Source organism: Lates calcarifer, linkage group LG18 (assembly GCF_001640805.2).
Source record: "Lates calcarifer isolate ASB-BC8 linkage group LG18, TLL_Latcal_v3, whole genome shotgun sequence".
NCBI classification, from domain to species: Eukaryota; Metazoa; Chordata; class Actinopteri; family Centropomidae; genus Lates; species Lates calcarifer.
The window spans coordinates 11,770,748-11,794,589 of NC_066850.1; the positions used below are offsets into that span (position 1 = coordinate 11,770,748).

The following is a 23,842-nucleotide window of genomic DNA, read 5'->3' on the forward strand; positions in this document are numbered from 1 at the left end:
GTATGCCGTAACGTATATGAAACGCACCCTTTAGACGAGGCAATTGCGTCCATTTTCTATGCATTTTCTTTTTAGCTCGCCACCTCTCTGCTTTTGTGCTGTTTTTTTCCTTTGTTAACTCGACGGAAAACTGTGCTAGTAGTGCAGTAATTCGTGTAACATTTCACAAGGAAGCCAGCTTGTCAACAAACCGAACACGTAGACTTATTTGTGAAGGAATAGCTATAGCTGCCTTTCCGACCACCTCGGATGCTTACCTTGAAGACAGAGGCGGGAGTTTCGTGTCCATTTTTTGGCTAATTTTCCTTGTCAACTACTGGACTTTTCCAAGCGGACGTACTCTCTTCGCTTTTCCAAAAGGTAAGTCCTGCTTTTACCAGCATGTCTGTCCTGGTTTTTGTTCAGTTTGTCTTTGTGTGTTTGGAAATATTAGCAATATGTGTGGCTACCTGTGCTAATAATGTCTAATTGCTGTGTGTAGCTTTTGGCTATATTGGAACCCGGAACCAGCATCAACTCCTGGACTTCTCTAAAGGTTTTATTCACAGCTCTTTGCTTCACCAAGGTAAGTCCTGCTTTTACAAACATATATGTCTTGGTTTTTGTTCAGTTGGCTTTTGTGTGGTTGGTAATATTAGCAAGCTATGAAGCTGCTAATGGCTAATTTCAGCTTTTAATAATTTGGCCATAATTACTGTAAGTTTTACTTTAAACTTTGAGTGACTTTGTTGTAATGGCAGGACCTTTTTCCTTTGCTGAGCTGCATAGTACTTTACTGCTACTTTAAGAATAATGCATTCAAGTTGTTGATTTATTTAGTGGTGAAATATTCATGGTTGAAGGGATGTTGTTTTTAAAGCAGTTGTTGGTATTTTGCTTATTGATTCACTGTGGCTACTTGCACAATGTAATATTGCTTTATGGGTGAAAATATGAATGTAATTATTTTCCCTTACCGATTGCTTCATGGAAAACACAACATGGTTGCAGTCAGACAATTAAGACGTTTTTCAACACAATTCATATTCACCTAAGTTCCTCAGTTCCTCATATCCCCTATCTTAGCTGTAAGCTCTTATTTCTGTTTGCTTGAAGTCACATTACTTTGTGTTTTAAATATCCAACTGTAAATAATTATCTGTTGCTCAGGTGACATGTCTTGAAGTACTGTTGCAGGTGCTCACTTGATGCTGTATTCCCCTTGAGGTTTATTAGATTAATGACTATGTACAGCATCAGCTGGCGAATACACAGTGGAGTCATAACACAATGTTCTGTGCTCTGGGGAGGGGCATTTATTACTGTCGCTCCTTAATTTCTGCTGTATTAAGGTTGATGTATACTGTAGGTGCGTGATCAGGTCAAAACCTACAGTTGCATTGTATTCACATAATGAATTGACTGCATGAGAGTTGGAGGGCTGAACGCTGAACACTTTCGCCTTTGCCTTGTGCCACTTTTTCTCTCTGGCTATGTGCTGCTTTTTTAAAAAAAAATCAATTTAATGCTTTGCAATAGAAGGGTAAAGGGCTGTGGTTGCTGTTAAGAGTCCATCAAATAAAACAAAGGACACAGGGGTGGCTGTGTGTATGTGGCTCAGGAGGTAGAGCTTCCATTAATTGGAAGGTTGCTGGTTTGATCCTCTCCACTATGCATGTCTTTAAGTGTCCTTGGGCAAGAAACTGAATCCTAAACTGCTCGTACGTAACATGCTATCACTGGTGTGTGAGTGTATATATAGCACTGTAAATGAGAAACCGTTGTGCCTGCCAGATCCTTGCGTTCATCTCTGGCACCCCTCGTGTGTTGGATTGTTCCATTATTGTGTGTATAATATGAGGTGTCACAGTGTTAGGATGCAGTATATTGTAGGATGTTTTTATTATTTTGCCCACCCGCTCACTTTACAGCAGAAAGGTGGGGGGCTGGCGTTAATAAAGCTCCATAGAAGATAGGGCTATCTGATCTCATTTCTAAATGACAACAATTCTACTGCGTTTTCATCAGGGACACCCGCTGCATCAAAACGAACGCTCCTATCTCCCTCAGCCAATGACAATGTGCCATTACACTGCGGGATTCAGAGCAGCAGAAACTCAAATAAACTTGGTGAGAGTGAGTGAGTGACAGTGGCTAATGACAGTGTGAGGCGCAGATGTTGTGTTAGGACAAATAAAAACAGCAAAATGAATCCAGAAGAAAGCCCCACTGATGACACTGTACTCGTGCCGAAAAAAGATTAACTAGTTAATTCTACCATTTTCTCTTTTTCAATTCTTTCTCACTGTCAGCCGGTTTTAACTCGTCTTGTCACTGGTAGTTTCCGCTTTAGATGTGTGGTTTCTCGTGGTGGGCATGCAGCTGTCAGCGGGCAGGTACAACTCACCTGACACTGGAGCGGAGAGAATCAGAGCGAGTAACACTACCTGCATCGTGCTGTTGTTCTGCCCTCTGTTTTCATGAAGTTATCTAACTCTAAAGTTAGTTTTGTGGTTTGGTCACTTTAAGACAATATGTGGTTGTAAAATTTACAGCCTGTCACACTGTTGCTCCTGCAGTGCTCTGTATGTGAATTCTGAGGCAGCTAAAAAAAAGTGTCCACTGACATTCTGTGGGTCATATCAGGGTACTCCTGACTAATGCATCGAATAGTCGACATTTAGTGGCCTTAGAACCTTTCACAGTTTATTACCATACCTGGCAAGCTCCCATAGACACAAGGAAATTACGTATTCCGATCAACTACCACTTAGCCAAACATTCTGTTCAGTTCAATTCAGTTTCATTTATATAGCGCCGAATCACAACAGAGGTTATCACTTATTAGACGCTTTTAATTTAAAGCAGTTCTAGACTGTTCTCTTTAAGATATGGTCTGTCCTATATCAGGCGCCATTATATTTTCTGTTCCCGCTTCCTCGAGTATCAGGTAAATGAGTGCAAAAATGTTAAAAAAAAAATTGTGAGAGAGAATCGTGATCTCAATTCTAAGTAAAAAAATCGTGATTCTCATTTTTTTTACAGAATCGTGCAGCCCCAATAGAAGAGCAGAATGTCTGTCATCCTTTACATTCTTCTCATTCATTCTCTTCTTTTCTATTACCATCCCTTTCTGGTTGCGGGAGCTGTCTGCACATCTAACCATGACTCTGTCTTTATGATCTGTATGCCTGTTTGGATGTCTGACTTTCAGAAACTATTCCTTTTACTCTCCCATACCGTGCTTTCTTTTTTTCTGTTGTGTATAGATCCTTTATCATCTCTCCTCTCTTCACGCGCTGCATCTTTGCCGCTGTGTAGCTTTAATATCTGGGTTTAGAACAAGGACAGAGGCAGCAGCTCAGTGACAGTCAGACATGGGGGAGCAACACAAACACCCTTCAAAGCTCTTTTTTATGTAAGCGAGGGATAAGAGAGACCAAGCACATAGATGCAGCCATGAGAGAGTCTGATTGAGGCTTTGGCATGAACATGCAAAAGGAAGCTGTGGGCCCATAGCTTTCATTAGACTAAACACACAAACATGCACACACACACACACACACACACACACACACATTGACGTTGTTAGCTAAGAGGGAGCGAGGTGTGGAGAGAGGGGTGGAGAGGTTACAAGATAATCAACACTCCCTCTCCACCGTAAACCCACACAATAAAGACTTGACATCAATATGCCAGTGCAGTCATCACCACAATAGTGCCTGGCACCGATGGGGGAAAGGGTCTCCACAGTACATCCGCACTGATTAAACCATGATGAGTGTGTGTTTGTGTGTGTGTGTATGTGTGTGCGTGTGCGGATGTTCTCTGAAATGTAGAGGACAGTTTGCCTACTTTTAATTAGCAGAGAAGAGTTTGGCTGCCCCTTGTTTTGATTTGGTCTGGTATCTGAGTAACAATGCATGATTAGGGTTAGGGTGTCCCAGAATAAGAAAATAATGGACGTCTTTGCTAGGCATATTATCTTGTATAATTGGACACCTCAGATCAAAGTGTATTTTTAATACCAAGAATTGAAAATTGTCATGAGAGAAAGCTAGCAGCGAATTTCTAATCAGATTCATTATCATGTTTACTCATATCATCAGTGAGATGATTATTTAAATCCAGGTTTGGCCAGTTTTTGACTGTTCTATTCTGTCAAAATTAGGGATATAACAGTATTGTCAATTTCATGATATTGCACGCGTTGTGTTACCGACAGTAACAAACGATAGGTCTTCTGGGCAAAATTGTAGTTTTGTTACAGATGTAGAGTGAAGGGAAATGAGAACAGAGACCACCCTCCCATCCGTGCCCATCATCCTTTGCATCCTCTTCAAATCTACAGCAAAGCTGGTGGATGGCAGTGTGCCAGTTAGAAAACGTGACAACGCTTCAGTGAGTGATCGCACTGTGCACCATACGAAATAACACTGGCAAAACAAGACTTAAAGTGAATAGCTCTGAACTGCAGTCATGTTCATACAGCCTCTGACAAAGAGACTGGCTGCTTCAGGTTCTATTCAGTCAAATGTCTGTAGACAGCTTGCTTTTCTACTGACCGCTAATGAGTGACTGTAGTGAGTCGATCCCTCTCTTTTTCTTATTCCTCCTGCATAATTATTTTCTCTTATAGTTAAGGTTTTTCTGACTCATCATCTGTGACAGCTGTAATTGCCGGCTGTTTGACAGATATTTAGTTTCATTTCTGCAGCAAAGACGTCAGAAGACATCAGGAACTAATTTTCACTTCTCATGAATTTATTTCCTCTGTGGCAGCAGAACATGTTACAGCAGCTTCACAAACTCATGCAGGTTAAACTGAACTCGCCAAACACTTTTAATGCTAATTAACTCGGAAAAAGTCACCTTACACGGACTCACAACAATTACTAGCCAAGCAACATGATAACGATACACACAATTGACAAGGCAATGCAGCCCTCTAAAATACAGTTACAGTAGTACTTGCTCCATCCAAAAAAAACATCTGTTGGAAATGGAAATGTAATCGTGCCAGGGGCAAAAATATTGCCTTACATTATGGTTAGTACCTTATCTTTTCTTACACACTGTAGTCTATAAAATAAGAGAATAACTGCAAGAAAGATATTATTTTTACATTTTTACTGGAATGTAGTTTACAATAAGGGAAAAACTGTAAGAAACTGGATTTTGTGGCAACAAAAGATTTGAATTAAGTGATTTTATTTTTGCAGTGTACACTACGAAGGAATAAATAAGAACTCTAAGATCTTAGTTTGTTTTCATTCTTTCTTCAGATATCCTTAGATGTATCTTGAGTATATTGAATTGTGAGCCCTGTAGCAAGTATTGTACAGAATTGTCAGTTGATTAAATTGTTACAGCCCTAATCGCGTTAAATATCGTATCGTCGACTTGTTTCCGAGGTATTATCATATTGTGAGATTTTGATATTGTTACATTCTTAGTAAAAATTATTGTCATGGACTCCTTATTTGTCCTTTTTTTTGCATAACCACAAACTACCTTTCACAGCAATCGAAACATAAGTAGTCCATATTCATACAGTATATTAGATGAATACATTTCTACAGTGAAAACCTCGTATTACCTTTGATAACTTTGGAGTAAAATGTGGGAAATGTTGTTTCCTAGTAACAGCTGAAATGAGTGGTCTCCAGGCGTCAGAGCTGTGCGGTTATCTAAAAATAAATCCCACTCTGAGCCAATCAGAAGTATTTACTGTGAAAATGTTATCAGCACTTAATCCACACTTGACCTGTCAATCAATAACAGAACAATAACAATGTTGTGCAGTGTAGCAGCCCTCCCCTCCTCAGGTTTGTTGGATTAATTTTATAATATGTGTGTGTGTGTGTGTGTGTGATATATATATATATACACACACACACACACACACACACACACACACACACATATATATGTATGCGCGCGTGTGTGTGTTCTGGATCATCCCACAGATACTGGATCAGATTGGGATCTGGGAAGTTCGGAGGCCAGGTCAACACCTTAGGCTCTTTGTCGTGTTCCGCAAGATATTGCGGAGCGGAGCGGAGCTGAGCGGTTTTTGTGGCGTGGTGGGAGCACTGTCCTCCTGGGGAGACCACTGCCGTTGGGGAGTGTTGTTGCCGTGGGGGAGAGGAGCAGCAGAACACTGTGTTGTCATGAGATGATCAATGTTATTTACTCTACCTGTCAGTGGTTTTAATGCTGTGGCTGATCAGTGTATACAGAAAGCCTTAAGATCTCAATTTAATTACATTACTAAACTTATGTTTGTCCAGCAGTTATACCTGGTCAGGGCTTACAAGGGATTACAGTGTTATCACTTTGTGTTCCTGCCTGCACATCGGACACGGCAGCATTAGCTGTCTAATCAAATTCCTCCTCATTCCTCTTTCTCCCTCCCACATCCACCCAGAAATACATCTTCAGTGACAAGTAGCACTTTGAAGCCATTAGTTGATCATTTATTTATTTATATTTTTGCACAGGATAAGTATTTCACTTAGACAGAGGAGAGATGTATTGGATAAACCTGTAATGAAGTGTTTCACAGTTCTGTCACACACAACATTGAACAGCCCCTCGGTAAAGTTGTCTCACACCTTTAGATGGCAGCAACATGCCACTCCATCATACAGAGAGAGACAGAGAGACACAGAATCTGATAGATGTCTGGAGCAAAGCTATGAGGGGAAAAACAAAGAGGGACTGTTAGAGCTCATTATTTCTTTGATTCTTTAATTTTCTTCGTGTCTTCATCCAAATCTTTGTTATTGGTAAAAGGCCATCTCTTCCAGTGACATGGAAAAAAACAACCTGAAAGAAGAAGAAGAAAAAAATCTCCAAAATCCCAAAACTAGAGCTGCTTCGCTCATCTCATTGTCTAAGTTTGATGTCTCTTCCGTGTAATTGAACTTGATGAATGCTGGCGTTGTTTTCCTGCGAACATGCTTTGTCCTTTCAACCTCATCTGACATATCTGGGCCGGCCGGTTATTTTCAGAACACAATTCGGTACCTGTCTGTCTGGTGGAGATCTGAGGTTTGAATTGTCAATTATATGTAGTCATGAGAAAGGAGAAAGTTGCTTTTTTGTGAGTGTTGCTGCAGGTTTTACATTCAGCTATGTATGATTCTGTTAAGTCTACACTGCCTAAATTAGGTGTCAGTGGTAAAGGATTATGAAAAGATCAGACTTTACAACAAACATTTTTAACAGGTGGATGTGTTCCCTGTCAATATTTTCACTTTTGATACGAAAGCAGGGTAAAATGCTATAATAAAGCATTATTGGAAAATGTTTTTAACTATCATTTTGAAATTTGGGTTGGATTTTCACAAAATGATGCATATACCCACTATCGATGATATGAGTTTCTGGGCTGTTGCCAGAATTTTAGAAATATTGAAGTCATGAATCCAAATTTCCTCATAGCAACCCCACCCACTCATGAGATGCTTAGTTCTTAATTCTGTCATTTTTAAAGCAATAATGCCAAACATTTACTGCCTGTTACTTCCTCAATGAGTATTTGTTGCTTTTCTATGTCTTTTATGGTTAAAATTAAATATCTTTGGTTTTGGACAAATAGTTTGAAGATGTCACTGTGGAATCTGGGAAATTGTGGTTGGCATTTTAAATGTTTATGAAATGTATAGACAAAATAGTTAATTTATTTGATTCAGAAGACTTGTGGGAGATTACTTGGTACTGAAAATTATGGTTAGTTGCAAGTTAACCCTAACCCATTTAACTGTTCTGTTACAATTTACTTTTATTCCTGACAGGATGGACTAAATTCTCCATTCTGCCTTTAATCTTATTATTATTTTTTTTTAACTCACTCACACATTTACCCAACCTCAGAATAAGCCTTAAAACCCCACTATGCTGCATATGGCTGCAAACTCCTCCTCAGATTCCCAAATTCCCAGAAACAATAATGAAGACATGTCATCAGTGTCTGGAGTGGTGGATATAGCCCTGATGAGTTTACGCTGTTGTTGCAAGTTGTCTTTTAAGCATCTATTCATTTAAATGTTTTCTAGGTTCCCAAGTTTTATAACAATTTGGTCAGTTGGGGGTGGTCAAATGAAGCGACACAGGTCAGCAGGTTTTTTGTGGCGTTTTGAGTTTGACGCAAAGCGATCTAATGAAAAGTTTGCCAACTTAAACTCTGGACACTCAACCTGCACCTCCCAGAAAGAAAAAGAAAAGGGAGAGCGCAGGAAGAGAAAGGGAGGGGAGAAACACCTATGAACTTAATTACCCAATGAATAATTAATGTTTGATTGCAGCGTTCCCCCAGGCTGTCAACACAAGATAATTTATCATAAGATTATAATTTATCACTAATTGCTTTGGCAAGAGGTTTATGATTAGAATAATTTGCTTATTAAATGCACAAATTTTATTAAGCAGCAAACTTTTGTGTGGAGTATGTATCGATTTAGCCATGCCCACACCGTCAGAACGAGTGCCATTAAATTGCATTTAATCGAGTTACACATTCGGGATTAAAAATAGTTGTTTGCTCAGTCATAATGCAGTCCTGTTTTCCATAATTTAGTTAAACAAAACAGGTGATTATTCTAATGCAGTGAGATGCATATGACCCAGGGAGCGATTTTTTTTAGCATAGAGAGGTGCCTCAATATCCTCAAAGCCAAGAAAAGCACAACAGCATCAACAGACTTAAGCTCCTCTGTGAATCCTGTTTACTCCTCTAAGCTGTAATGCCTATTTAGATGAGGAGAATTTGAATTGTTTGTCTCTGGCATAATGAATGTTTGTTGTCTGGCATGAAAATCTTCGTGGAGTAGTCACAGTATCATAGCTGTGGGCAGAGCAGGTGGATGGGTTTCTGCTTGGTGACTGTCTATTGCTGTCCTTTGTCTCAGTCTTTTTCTCCACAGCCAACTTTTGTAATTAGACATTCACTCAGTTAATATATCTAAAATATTTGACATTGTATTCCCGATACAGGCAGAAACTGTACACACCTTACCAGCAGGGAGAGACAGACTCTTAACAGCAATTGCTGCTAAAGATCTCAAAATTATAGCCCTAACAAAAAACACCAGAGGTTGAATCAAACCCTTGGAGACACAGTTTTAATGAAAGTTGTATGTTTCAGTGTCACAGAAATTCTGTCAACACCACCATTTACACAAAGATGTGTAACCTGGTGAAGCCCTGAGCAAAACCACAAAATAATCTTGGAGCTTTCCTCCTCCATTCAGACTGGTTCACATTCAGAGAGGGCTGAATTATCAAGTTACTCTTTAAACCAACATCTAGATGTTAAACATACTGTAGTGGAGGATCTGATATGCAATGGCAGCATCGACTTGGAAATGGTTTGCATGGTTGCAGAAGAGCCAAGAAATATGAGGCCAAGAAGTACCCTAGGGTGCAATCGTTGCTCTCAGGCTGGCTGAAAGTGAGCGTCCAGGAGCCCATGATGGCCCAAATCCAAAGAGCTGAAACCTACTACTACTGTTGGGTAACAGGTGCTTTTTGTGTTGCTGCCTTTTTTTTTAACCTAGTTTCTTTTCCTTACATTCTTGAAACACTGACGTAAAGAGCGAAATTTGCAGACCTTGAATCTGGATATCCTGATGGTAGATCTGACTGTGCTGTTATAAGTGCCTCCACCTCCAAATCAAATCTAAACATCCTTAAATCTTCTTGATATTTATATGTTTTCATGAGTTAAAATATGTGATTCTTGATTTTTTTTAATACATCAGGAATGCTTTGAATATCTTCAAATTTGGTGCAATATCCACTTGGACTGAAGGATGAACTGATGAAGCATTTGATGGTCAAAGGTCAAAGGTCAAGGTCACTGGGACCAAACAAAACATGTCATAACTCAAGAATTCATAGGCTAATTATGACAAACTCTCACACATGTCTAATAGAATAAAGTGATTTTATATCCAAAAGGTGAAAGATCACTTTCACTGTGACATCACAATAATCTGTAAAAACACCATAACTCTGTTTTATATTTTAAAGGACATACTGAGTTTTGTTTGTTAGCGGTACCTGGATTCTCTGTCCCCATGCGTCACAAACTTGCAAGGGGGCTCAGCTGATGGCACCTCTCGTTGCAAGGAGAGCTAAAAAAAAAAAGAAAAAAAAAAGAAACATAAAATATTAAAGAGCTGCTGATCATGCAGCTACAGTCCCACTGAAAGGTTTCAGACATAATTTTATGTAACCATATCTATCGAGATCACAGATGAGGAATAAAAAGGACGTCTGCTGGTCATTTTAAACAACACATGGTTGTTTTTGATGAGTATAATCCATAAGAATTTTCCCAGACAAAATTAATACTGACGCACACATGCACACACATACTGCGTCTTGGCATTTGGAGGGAGGAGAGGACTTGAGTGGGCTGCTGGAAGCAATGTGTGTTCCTTGTCCTGCTGTCCAATCAATGTGAGAGGACAGGAAAGGAAGGGCTGAGGGCCAGTATAACACTTTGTAACACTCTCACCTCACAGTGTGCACACGTCACTAAATGTTACACTCAACACACATACACTTGCACACACAGACCTCCCAGGTTTTGTCTCACTGGCTGGGAAAAGGATGGTGTGTGTGTGTTTGTCAGTGCAGCTGTAAGGTGCTCTTATCACCCTGCTGAGGAAGCTGGACAGATATCAGTTCTGGTGGCAAAGACATGGACTACATATGGCACAGATAGTACTCACTTTAACACACAAACACACACACACAGTAGGAGACACCCTGTATTAAAGGGTTTGGCAGCTGTGTTGAAACCGTCAGACAGCCAATCAGGGGATCGATAGCAGCCGTGACTCGCCCAATGACCCACGCTGTTATCTTCGCTGGCCATCCTCCCATCTCCACCCCCCCCACCCTCTCCCGCCGTTTCTGTCTCTCCCTGGATTTTCCTTTTGCTTTTTTGCCTTTCTCTGCCTACCCCTTTAACACTTCTTTGCTTCATCAGTCGGTAAAAACTTTTCCCTCTTTCTCTTTCTACGGCTCGGTACCACCCCCTCCCTCTCTTCTCCTCCTTTTACTGGCAGTCTGGTTTTTCTGGTCTAATGAACCTGGGGGGTCTCAGGGCAGCCTCCACTGGGTTGATTAGGATCCTCATTAAAGAGAGGACCAGACCAGACTCCCTCCCTTCCTCCCCCCTTTCTCCGTCCATTTCCCATCTCTCCCTTCCCTCCTCCTTCTCCTCCCTCCACCCTGCTCTGTTACACAGAGTGCCATTTTTAATTACCGCTGCCGCTCATAAAAGGAAGGCCCATTATACATATCTGTGGGAGTGTGTATGCTTGTGTGTTTTTGTCCATCCTTTCCTTTTTCTTTCTCCACTGATCAATTGTAACAAACTCAGTGTGTGGTGTAAACTCCTCGGCGAAGGTTCCTCATGAAAACAGGCATTATTGGCCAGCTAGTTGGCATTTTTAACACAGTGAATACACAAATAAACACAACAGTCTTTAATGTTCGTTTTAGACTCACTTTCATGCTTCCAGAAGGCAGTAATGGGCAAAAAAATAACTTGTTTGGAAGAGAAAGAAAAGGTACAGAGCATAGAAGAAAGAGAGAGGCCAGACGTAGGAAGAGAGGACTGCAGAGAACCAAAACAAATGAGGTAGTTAAGTAAAGTTTGCGGATTTAAAGAGACAGAATGGAAAGATGGAGTTGTAGAAATAAAAAAGGATAGAAAAAAGAGGAGGAGGAGAGGAGGGTAGTGATGAAGGAGGGCAGGGTTAAGTCTGGGTTTTTGCTGTTGTGCTCGATGACGGGATCAGATCAGATCAGCGCTGCTCCAGAGGATGCTCAGGGCCAAAAACTAAATCTGATTATGTTGCCTGAGAAGACTAATCTCTCTTGAATCTGTCTTTGTCTAATTCCAAAAACAATACTGTAATCTGTGTGTCTCTGTGTGTGTGTCTTTGTTTTTGTGTGCGTGTTGTTGGTATTTATGTTTGCAGGCCTGTTTTTGCAGCCAACTAGGGTCATTCACTTGGATTGACTGACGCACAGTTTTCCCAGTATCATTAGTGAAAATATATATGAAATAATGAACTATAGTGCTTAAATGAGTAGTCATCTAATCTGCCTGTTAACTGCCTTATAATCAGAATAAATAGCAAGTCGCTGCACAGTTGCACCATTTTCAGTTGATGCCAAAGCTTTGGCATATGTAAGACGTTAACTTAAAGTCCCCCTCCACTCAGTATGTTTGGCTCAATGTTGTCTTACCTGGATGTTTGAGCTTCACTGTGCAGCATGATTTATGTACTGTGTAAATTTAACCCTAGAAAACTAAAGTTTAGATGTTGAGTGTGGTCCATATTTTAGTATTTTTAATCATATTCCTAGATTCAGGATTTCTCAGTGACAGAGAAGGAGTAGATGTAATAATGATAATAGTTATCATTCCAACAGAGTGTTTTTGTCGTACAGCATGTCTGAATACAGTCTTTTTAACATTTTCTAAGTGTTTGTAAGTCGCCTTATACAAACTCCATAGTTGCATCATTCCCTACTAAGTTTGTTGCTATTTTGTGGTTGTTTTTCCAGCTCTAGTGCAGAAATGGCTCAGTGTATGTTTGTGCTATTGCTACATCACCGACATTACCATCAGCAACTGCTTACTAGACGAAACATTGTGAAATCAGCATCCCTTCACTCACCAAGAGCTTTCTCCAGTGGTGGAAACCGATGCCAGTGTTAACTTGTGTTTTGCTTCTATTTCTATCACTTCCTTGATAAGTCAATTAACTAAAGATTAGACATGAAACATTCTCTGAGTCCAGCTTCTTGACTTTGTGAATTTGCTACTTTTCTCAGTGTTAATTCATCGCCGAAAACCTTAAAGTTCTTTCATTGTAGAAAGAAAATCTTTGTAGTAGTTTAGTTCTACTGTTGGTTTGGCTGAACAAGCCATTTGAAGATGTCATCATGATCTCTGGGATGTGAGATTGACATTTTTACTATTTCCCAATATTTTATATACTACACAATTCATTAAATGTGAAAACTAGACTGATTAATCTATTTTGAAAATGTTCTTATATGTTCTAATATGTCCTTTATTTAATATATATGGTCCAGCAACCTTTAAGAAAGTTCTGTTCTGTGATGCTTGTTCTTATAGATGTGCATGCTTGTGCGCACACACACATATTCTGTCACAATGCATTAGGTATCAGAACTGTTCAGTGAGCAATCAGAGGAGCGTGCACACACACACACACACACACACACACACACACATGCACATGCACACATGTACACGAATGCTTGTTCTGCTCACTGACTTTCTGTTAGCACACCCGTCCACTAATTAGATTCCATTAAAGGTGGCGTTCATAACTCTGGAGGTTTCTTTGGCTGACACACCACTCGGATGTTAAAAATATCACCAATTAGACACAGCTTCAACACACCATCACGTCCGACCACCCAGAAAGATGAGACCTCGCTCTGCCTCGACAGGCGTTCGACTTCCAACCACCAGCCCTAAAAAAAGTCGCAGAAGTTTTTTCTCTCTGTCTGTAATGGTCTGGTAACTCCTGGAAATTGAGAGTAGAGATAGAAATCATCCTCATGGACAGGTGAAGGAGAGGAAGGTTTATCAACAAAAATGGCGCTTGGGGATTTAGTGGTCAAAGTATCGGACTTGGGGTAAACTCCCCAGGTGGCTGATGGGAAGGCAAAGCAGGGGCTTTTCTGCAGCTTAATATCAGTGTTGTCTTCTCTTCTCTTCTTGTCTCCTTTGGTCTCCTTATGGTGCCATCTTTATCTGTCGCTCTCTTTATCAACGACTGAAGCACCCGCTATTAGCTTAGGCTGCTAACTTGTGATAGAAACCCTCATGACAACATCTCAACCCCCCCCCCCCACCTTCACCTTCTTTTCATTTTTGAAGAATGACGAAGAGATGAAGAAGAAGAAAGAGTCGATAGACTGGTATTTTTGGTATTTCCCCCCCACATCTCTGCAGCTCCCATCTGTCAGCACGCCAGCAGCATCTAAGCTAACCCGGGCCGGCGTCGGAAATGTCACTCGGTACATTAGCATTTAGCCACCGCGCTCTGCTGTCAATCTGGGTTTATCTTTGACACCCCCTATGGTCTATCACCTTAGCTCGCAGCCCCCCCTCTTCCCAGTTAGTCATTGTACTAATAAGGCAGGGGGACAGTAGAATTTATCAGGGCTAGACATTCCCGCCCCGCCAGCCATTACTCATCCACAGACCAGGACATGCCAACAGTGGCTAATTGCTTTCTTTAACATTGGCACATGTGACATTCAGCAGACTCTTCACTGGAAGAAAGGAAGATGGGCTTCTTTTCACTGCAACCCATACAGAGCTGTTCTGTGCACCTCATGTCTAAATGTATGACACATAATGTACATTAGAAAAAAAAAGAAACAATTGACATCTGTGTGGGTGCAAACCCGTACATAAACATAACCTAAAGGGCCTAATTTGTTTATTTTCTGTGGTGCAGCAATTTCAGTCAAAGTTTCTACTGCAGAGCACTATGGGCTGTGTTGAGATGCTGAGAATCAGTTATCCTTTTTTTTTGTGCTTTAATAGATAGTTAACCACAAGACGTTCCTCACCAGATAAGCGAAAACACTGCCCATTTGTTTAAATGACTGAAAAGACCTGGGCTTCCTTTTGTGGTCCAGAAAGCATCAATGTGATCCTGCTGAGTTGACCAGGTAGCATTTTTTTTAAAGAAAAGATTAATGTTAAAATTTACTTTGATAAATTGTGGACCTTCATTTTGGCCACCGCACAAATAGTCCCTGGAAACCTCTTGCGTGGTTGTTCCATACACCTCTTAATGTGAGAGTTAAGGTAGGCACAGAGGAATCTGGTTTAGGTGGCAAAATTGTACTGTAAGCAATTTCCCTTTTGTTGTGAGCAAAGGGGGGGATTATTCATCAAAGCAGAGGTGGATGATCCAATATCTAGCAAAGCTCTTTGTTTTGTTCAGTGGCAAAAGATTAATGAACAGACCAGACTGACATTTCCAGCAGGAAGGACATTGATCTGGAGGCCTTCTGAAGATCCTTATTGTCCTGTTTACCCTGCAAACAATGGATGACAGCGAGAAAATATGTATGCTATCTACACACTATACGCACAATGGCTAACACACGTAGACATGCTCAATAATCCAAAGGGCAAACTTAGAATTTTATAAGCTGCTATATTTGTTATTAATCAGGAATTGCTTCATAACATCTGAAGAGGTTTTTTCCTGTTTGTATGTGTTTTATTTAAGAAACTGACTGGCGCCTGCTGATAGAATTTTTTGGCAACACTCTAAAGCCAATAGGGACCTAAACTATTTCTTTCAGAAATCAAACACATTTAAGCCATTTGGGTTCCTGACCTACAGTAAGAGTAGAGACAAGTAACAGAACTTTTTTGGGAAGATTTAAATGAGCCAACTGTCTCGATTCCCTCTTGACTTGATCTAGTATTGCTAACAAATGCTGACTGGAAGCTGTTGCCAGTTTTTGGGCTAACAAACGTTTTAGATGTCCCTTGGTTTTGGCAAGCTGATAAAATACTTGAGCTCCTTCTGCCAGTATTATCATTAATGCACTCTCTTATACTTATTTAATGTGGGCATCAGTATACTGAGTTGTGGCATTGACGGGTACAAACCAGTCACACTCGGGCACTTAAGTGGTCCACGTCAGCTCTCATTAACCCAAGTCCTCCCTGTGATTGACCTATATGCTTCTGGTTAGAGCCTCATGTCATCATAAAGCAACAACAAAGCCAAGTGTGATCTTGAAATAAACACAAACCTAATGTTGCACACAAGGAGGTCTTTAATTTTTTATCTTTTAGGTAGGACCACATTGTGATAGCTTTGCCAACCTTACGTGGCTCAAATAACCATTAGGTGGCAAGTGATACTGGATGCAGGAACACTGCCATGCCATAGGGTTCATTGTACTGACCTCAGCTTCTCATGAGTTGGTTTCTGGCCAGTAATGGATTCGGTACTCAAGGAGGCCGACATACTGCAACTATCTGTGGATTGTGTAAAGAAAAGAGCCAGAAACTGCAGAGGCCCTCTGACCCCCAGGCTGGGTTAAAGGCTCTTTGCCCCTGTGCCAGTCATATTAACATAACCCCAGTGCTGATTGATTACTATGCCTAATGTGAGCAGATGGAGGCCCACTGTTGCTTCGCCAATCAAAAATAATGTCATTATAGTGGAATAATGGCTGTGGTTACCAGTGAAGCCAGAGAGAGAGGTGGGGTGAGGGATATGAAGAGAAGATGGGGTGTTTTTATTGTCCCCGAGAGACCAGTAAGATCCAATCAGCAGGGTGTGACTTACAGTCTGGGAGCCCAGAGCCCATCCACAGCACCTCCCCTCCGCTCCAACTATCGCCTTCACAGACAGTCTGGGGAGCTCGGGGAGCAGGCTCCATAACGAGGAGAAAGGAACTGTACATAAACACACTGAGAGTACAATGGCCACTTTTCTGTTTGATTTTTGTGCAGTATGAATTAATAAGCGAGTGTGGATGATATGCATTTGTGCTTGCACAGGACTTTTGCATAGGCAGCTAATAGTGTGTGTGCATGTGTTGTGTGCCTGTGTATTTGGCCAGCTCTCCAGTTATTGCTTTTGAAGTTGTTAATTAAACCCTCAACCATCTGGTAGCTCAATGAAATTACACTGAGCTTCTCAGCCATGAAAAAAACATGACTGACTGACTGACTAAATTAATAAATAAAAAGATTAATAATTTAATAAATGCTTCAAATATCTCTTGTCTAACTGAGGGAACAACAAGAAGTCTTATTAATGTAAATTCAGTGCTCTGCGCTGTCACCCCTGTTGCGTGTGTTTGTGTGTTAAGTGTGTGTTGCCTGCCATCCTGAGCTGCGTGCACATGCTTACGAAGGCTTACAGGTGAATCAAAGACAACTGTCAGTGTGTCAACCTTTGATCTCTCTCGATATCTTCTTCCCTCTCTCTATATCTCCTTTCTCCTGCTTTCTCCTCTCTTGTCAAATGCAGCATGCCTCCATGCATTGCGGAAAACACACATCTTGTTTAGATTTCCGCGTGGATGCATCTGTTTGTAGAACATGAGTGTACCATTTCAGGAAGCGAAAATGGCATACTGTTCTTTATCTTTAATAGCTGACTGCTGAATGCATTCTGCTGCCGCTGTATTATACAGTAATTCAGCGTAATGTACTGTACCACATGTTTTATAGTCTTTAATGTTACAATGATGACATTTTCCATATGGTTGCATGCAAATTAATTGCATTTCTGCTAATAACCATGATGAATGAATGCCCCTGTAAATAAAGTATTGGCTGATGATGAACATTGTCTCATGAGACATGTTTCATCCCGGTGAGTATCTGGCCGGCAAAGTGTACACAGTAATTAAATTAGTGCATCTGTACAGAGATGGCAGTAATACAAATGCAGAGATGCTGCTCAGGAGGGAGCAGGTAGTGGTCGGTTGTGTGCATAAGAAACTCAGAGGGGGAGACCCAACACTTTGACTTCAATACTGCAGCGCAGAGAAATAAGGAAACTAGACATTAGTGGATGATGGCTCTAACTCAGAAATAGACATCTGAGAGACCTTTGAGTTGTGTGTCAGTGGCTAAGCCAACATCAGCGTAGCCTATTTGAACTGACGCACCAAGTAAGAATAGGTCACAAATGACGTCTGCCAGCAGTGTTACAGTGAAACATTGTGACTTTTGCATCAGTGTGAGGAAGAACTTTTATTTGTAATGTTTTTTAGAAGCTGGATTGGAAAAAAAAAAAAAAGACATAAATGCACTATATCATTATCGATTGTATTCATATCCCCCACTCTTCATAGTTAAAACAGCTGATGTCTTCCAGACTCTATGTGTCACATGACTATTTTGGTCCATTAATGGTTGCATGTGGAAGAAATTAGGCCACTATACTTAGCTGAAGAGGAATAATAAACCTGAGAATGATAGCAACCGAACCCGAGGATTTTGAGAATTGTTACACCCCTACCTAATTCAGCACATGCCTCTATGATTAGGTTTGTCTGTAGGACATGGGTGGGCACAGACATCAGTGCTGACAGGCTGCTTCTTGGTATAATAACGGTAATGACTGTGCTTTTTGGGCTAGTTTTGGAAATCTTTTAGAGAGAGATAGAAACCGAGACAGACAGAAATTTTAGAGAGAGGAAGAAAAAACCATGTCTCTGTATTTATGCCAGTTACAGTTTAATTTTCAAAAAAAAAAAAAAAAAAAGTAAAAAATGATGAGGTGATAATATTTTATATCCAAAAGGTCAAAGGTCATCTTTACTCTGCCATCACTTTCCTGGCCACTATTTAATGCCATATCTCAGGAGCAAAAGGGGGGATTGTGATCATATTTTCTGCAGCTTGACTGGCTGGTTGAGGCATGCAACCATGAGGCTGTACTTCTAGTTTATTTTGGTATCTTCATGTCATTGTCCAGTCTTTAGAATATAATGTTGTTCCTGAATTTATTGAAAGAGTAAGTCTGGGAGCAATGGTCAAAAATTATATTCCATGTGGTGCTTGGTTCCAAAAGAGCAAAAGTCACTTTCATGAGCTAAATTAATTCTGTACATGGCCATTGAGAGAGGACATTTTTCTTGCTGCAGAGTGAATTTTCTGAAGCTTTGCATTTCCCATGCTTTATTTGTGTCCTCGTCTAAAGGCTTATGCGGCAGCAGACTATCCATTTGTGCTTTACATAGCCCCTGTGCTCTTTTTGTTCCGTCAGATGATGATGCTGCTCTCTGCACTATGCTGCCTCTTACGAAGACAGGTCACTTAAGAGAGCTACCTGGTGAGCAACAACTGTCTGGATGTGCCATGTCCTGCGTGTGCATTTGCGCTACATAAAAAGAGGAAAATAGCAGCCTGGCATTTAACCATGGCCGCTGACACTGCAATAACTTGTCATTTTTAACTGTACCGTGGAGGCAAATTTTAAGATGCGAGTGGGAGGCTTTAACCTGAACCAGCTGGGACACAGAAAAAGAGAGAGCCTATTTTGTGTGGTCAAGAGTGAGAGAAATACGAGATGGGCTGGAGAGGGGGGGATAAAGGGATTTCAGAGTGAAAGAGAGTTAGGGATGCTGTCATTTGTTGCATTAGGTAGTAATAACAAGAAAAAAGTGGAGGGAGGAAGAGAAAAGTCAAACACCACTGGGAGCTAAAGATGCAGACAGGATCGAATAGGTACAGAGAAATGTACATGTACTATTTTTCCAGTAATGCAGTGGTAAATAAGCTGTTGGGTGAATTGTGGTGATTATCATAAGACAAACAACCTCCAATACCAACACAATCAATATGAAAACACACTATCCCCACATGAACTATGTATGAGCAGAAATTTCTTTGTTATATCCAGCGAATTCATCCTAAACATATACTGTATATCAGCGTAAAACAAGGGTAAACACATATAAACACAAAAACATATTTTATATGAAGTATCATTCAAGAAGGTAATTGCATTCACAGAATTAAGAGTGAAAAGCAAAGCAAAAGTATGTAGAGACATTAGTCAGTGTTCTCCCTCTCTTTCCTTTTTTCTCTCTTGTTCTGTGATGAGATTCCATTAGGCGCCATTAAATCTCTGCCTAAGAGCCCTCTGAAGCTTCACAATTACAGAAATAAAAAAATCACAATCCTCATTGAGCGCTCTTCTGCATTAGGGGCTGCCTGGAGTCGCGTGGGAGCTGTTACATGGGGCCCCGGCACAGACCGAGTCAGAGGCTCTGCAGAGCTGCAAAGCACAGCTCATTAGAATGACTAAGAGCCCGAATGAAGGCCCTTATGTGAAAGCCATAATGGAGCAGGGGCTCTTGTGCCAGAGCCGTAATGGAGGCTCTTGTGCAGTTGCGCTTGTCTCCCTCCGCACAGCAGAGGCTTGAGCTGAAACTGCGCGGCTGGAGAGCTGACCCCCACCGAGTGGCCACTGAGGTGCTCTAAACACCGTGTGTCTATTGTGCTGGCAGGCTGGTCACAGAGCGGAGGGCTTTCACAGTGGTCTGTCACTCAGCGAAGTATGCGGAGGTGGTTCGTTAAAGGAATATTTGATCAAGTATAAGGTTAGAATATTATAAAATTTTGCTGACATTTGCCTTTCAATAAATATTGTTTGCTGTCCACCTCTGCTATGACCACACAGAGCCACCTAAGCCTATGATTGGTTAGTTATGTAGTGATGCGGGCAATGATAAAGATTAAGTGTTTGTTGGTAAAGAAATGAATAAACAGCCTACAGCAACAGAAAAATATGATTTACAGGCGGCACAGAAGAAGCCGTATTTGCGTGTGTGGGTTTTAATTACAATAGCTTGTATGTGTATGCACTCTATTGCAGTGCATGTCAACAGTGAGCTTGCGCAGCTGCAGAAGTGGCTCACCTAGCCAGTTGCTGTCGGAAGTGGCTGCATGTTACTTTGTCTGAACATGGCATCTAAGAGAGCAGCAGTGACCACATGCTTAAAGATTGTAGTAGTAGTGGTTTACCACCAGAATCTCCTTTCTGCAAATTTGTTTTGAATTTCCACCTCTGCTGTCTCCAGGAGCTGCTGAAATGTTGTGGAAATTTCAAACTTGGTTTACCATTACATTGTTCCAAACCCACATTTTGTGTTGACTAAAACCTGCCCCCCCACCCCCAATAAATACCTCTGTATTTTCTGGACAGCTTGCCTCATGAGACTGTAACATTTGAACTTTTGGGAGCCAGAATCTATGTATGATGACATGAATCAAGTGAACAACCTCAGCCGCTGTGTGATTCTCTGATGTTAGTTGAATCAGCTTTCTCCTCTCACAGCTGTTGTTTGGGAGATCAGATTTTGAACCATCACTTTGAGTAGGTGTAGGCTTCAGATTTCCCACCAGTGAAGCCCACAGTGAGGTGTAAGAATACACTACGTGCGTATTTTTACACACAGTCGGTACATAGCAGCTTTAAAAGCAGTAATGTATCGAAGAGTTGTATTTTTTACCTTTATCCACTCACTTACCTTAACAACTTAGAGATGACAATAAACTGTGTCAGAAAACAGGTGATAAAATCAAAAAACAATTACAGAGACATTTTGGGTCATACCTTTCATCTGGCACTCTTGATCTGAGCAATACGCAATGGTATACCACTTCTAAAAGAGCAGCCCTCTGTCAGTTTTTACTTGGTGGCATCTACAAATATCAGCATTGCAGATCCACTTGGGAATCAAGAGCTCGCTACAGTTGTGAACGGGTTACAAATTGTCCGAATCAGCGGTATCATATGCCTCTGAACTTATTGGTTCCCTTTATTAATGCTGACATGCTTTTCCTGAGAGTTGAGCATTGCAAAGCAGTGTGTCTGTGCTGCTGGAAATTTGCAACAAGGAGTCATGGTTTCATATCACAAAGAGAGATGATGACGGTCTGGTTGTAATATCTGTAAAATGGTCATTTCAAGTAAGGTTGTAACCTCAGCAATACGCTGAAACATCTACACAACATGGCTAAACTCAGAATGCTGTGCATTTAACTTAGTGCACTGCTTCTCAACTGATTTAAACTATGTTATAATAACATTACTGCACGCAGACAGCTTCACAGATGTTTTCTTTGACTCAAAAAAAAAACCCTAAATGAATGCTGAACAAATATTCTCTAATTTCATCCATTTTAGATGATGACAGACAGACTAGCTGCAGCTAGCTCTCGTGCTACAATAAAACAATTGTGTTGATGCTGAAAACCTGTGTTCTTCCGCACATAGTGTTGAACAGGCATCAACAAGGGAATCAATAAAAAATTGGATGATGAGCAGACTTGATAATGGCATCAATAAAATATCAATTCTCTCCTACTCTGTAGGATTTGAAGATTCAGACTCATTAGACAATAAAATTCTGGGGAAAACTACAGATTTTCTGTGAATTAGAATTAACAAATAAAATGAGAATAGCTGCTGGTGTTATTTCTGCACTGGCGCTCATAAAAGACTTTAATAAAGTACTTACTGTCTTAATTTTATCTCAGGTACACAATGATTCTTGACTTGTTCTTCCAAGTCAAAACTTTTGATGAAATTATTTCTCATGAACCTGTTTAGTGACTTTGTGTCTGTGGGACGCGCTTTAATTCAGTCAGGTATTAGCTGTTACCATAGATGTCTCTTTATAAATATATCCTCGGCTGTGAGGTTGACAAGCAGAGTGTTCTTGCAGCCTCTCTAATTTCTCTCCCTGTTAAATATCACTAGTCCTACTGCTGCTTAAATGCAACCCTGTTTTTAGCGGAATGACATTTAAAAGAAACACAAGACCTTTTGCAACACAGGCTCTGTAAAAAATGAAACTCTTGAAATCTCCTGCATGAAGCGCTAAAGCTCTGCTTTAATTATAGGAGAGTTAAAGTTAAAACTTATATTCATGTCAGTGGAGGTGGAGAAGATTAATTTGTGCAGTCTAAAAATGGATGAAACATTTAACTTGTGAGGGAGGAATGTGTGTATCATTCTCGTTCGTTCCTGTAATATGGACGGGATTGTTGGCAGTTGTGAATGCCAGGTCATCTTGCTCTCTACTTTAGTGTGTGTGTGTGTGTTTGTGCGTGAATGTGTGTTCCCGTCTGCATCTCTATCTCAGCGTGTGGGCACATGAGCCGCAAAGCTGTTGCATGGCCTCATCGATTTCATGCCCTCTTCTTACATCTATTCACATCTCCTCTCCGACTCACCACCCTCCTCCCGGTCCTCCTCCTTCTCTTTTGGTTCGTTGCCCATGGCGATGGTTCACCTTGGTAACCAGCAGCTGAACAGGAAGTGGGAGGCGGCCTGGTGAGAAGAAGACCTCCCGTGAGTGTTGTGTAAGGCAGTCACATGATTTTGGGGGTGCGAGGGGGGCCTTCGATCTGCACTGGCGGGTGGGGTTAGGGGTCGATGGTGAGGGGCTTGTTCGCTGCAGGCTTTAAAAAGCAGAGGGAGTATGTTAAACATCCTATCGATCCACGTGCTCCTTCGAGGCCGGAAACCATGGATAAAGAGTACACAGTCAAAAAAGCCTGAGCACATAAACTCTCATATATCACACGGATGGATGGAAGCAGAGAGAGTTAGAGGAAGGAAGGAACTAGAACAAGCGCGAATAAGAGCTTTAAATATAAAGCAAGGGTTTCTCAAAAGCACCTTACAGGGGTTTTATGTCTCTCTGCCAGATGTGAGTACTTTGGGAAGTAGGCCAGTGCCTGCTGGTGGGAGTTATTTTCAGGCAGGTTATTGTACCAGCGGAAGCCTTCAAATGATGTTGGCGGGGGGCCGTCATATACAGAGGGGCTATTCCTCTTTAGAGAAATGCTAACTGTTCTAGTTACGGGAAAATCAAGTCTTCAAAACTATGGAAAAGTGGCTCCTATAAAGGTTCATGGACTGATGCACTTATATATATAATATTAATTCATTTTTGAAAGTTTCGAGTCCATTGCATTCGCAACTATGGCCAGCAATGATGTCACAGTGTACTGAAAACACAATGTAGCAGCAAGGTGAGAATTTTAACCACTAGAGGTCAGCAAAAACCAGATTTTCAGCTGCTGTTACGTCGCTCCTTAAACGTCTTCACATAAGCTGAGGACAAAGGTTTTAAAACTGTAATCCTGTCAATGTAGTCAGGCAGTAGTGGTAGGTTTTGATAGCTAGAGTTGTAAAGGGTGACACTGTAGTGCCCCCCCCAGTATTTGATGCAAACAAACATAACCACTGTTAGTGATAAATGATCAGATTTGGGT

At 40.9% G+C, this 23,842-nt stretch overlaps 1 long non-coding RNA gene across 2 annotated transcripts in view; it reads left to right on the forward strand.

The window, feature by feature from the left end:
• The first annotated feature begins 222 nt into the window (after nucleotides 1–222).
• Nucleotides 223–23,842, forward strand: part of LOC108895904 (uncharacterized) — a 229,066-nt gene continuing 205,446 nt past the window's right edge. For both annotated transcript variants that reach the window (XR_007815071.1, XR_001963042.2), the window contains exons 1-2: nucleotides 223–360; nucleotides 482–565. This is a non-coding gene — a long non-coding RNA (uncharacterized LOC108895904). The remainder of the gene's footprint in view (nucleotides 361–481; nucleotides 566–23,842) is intronic.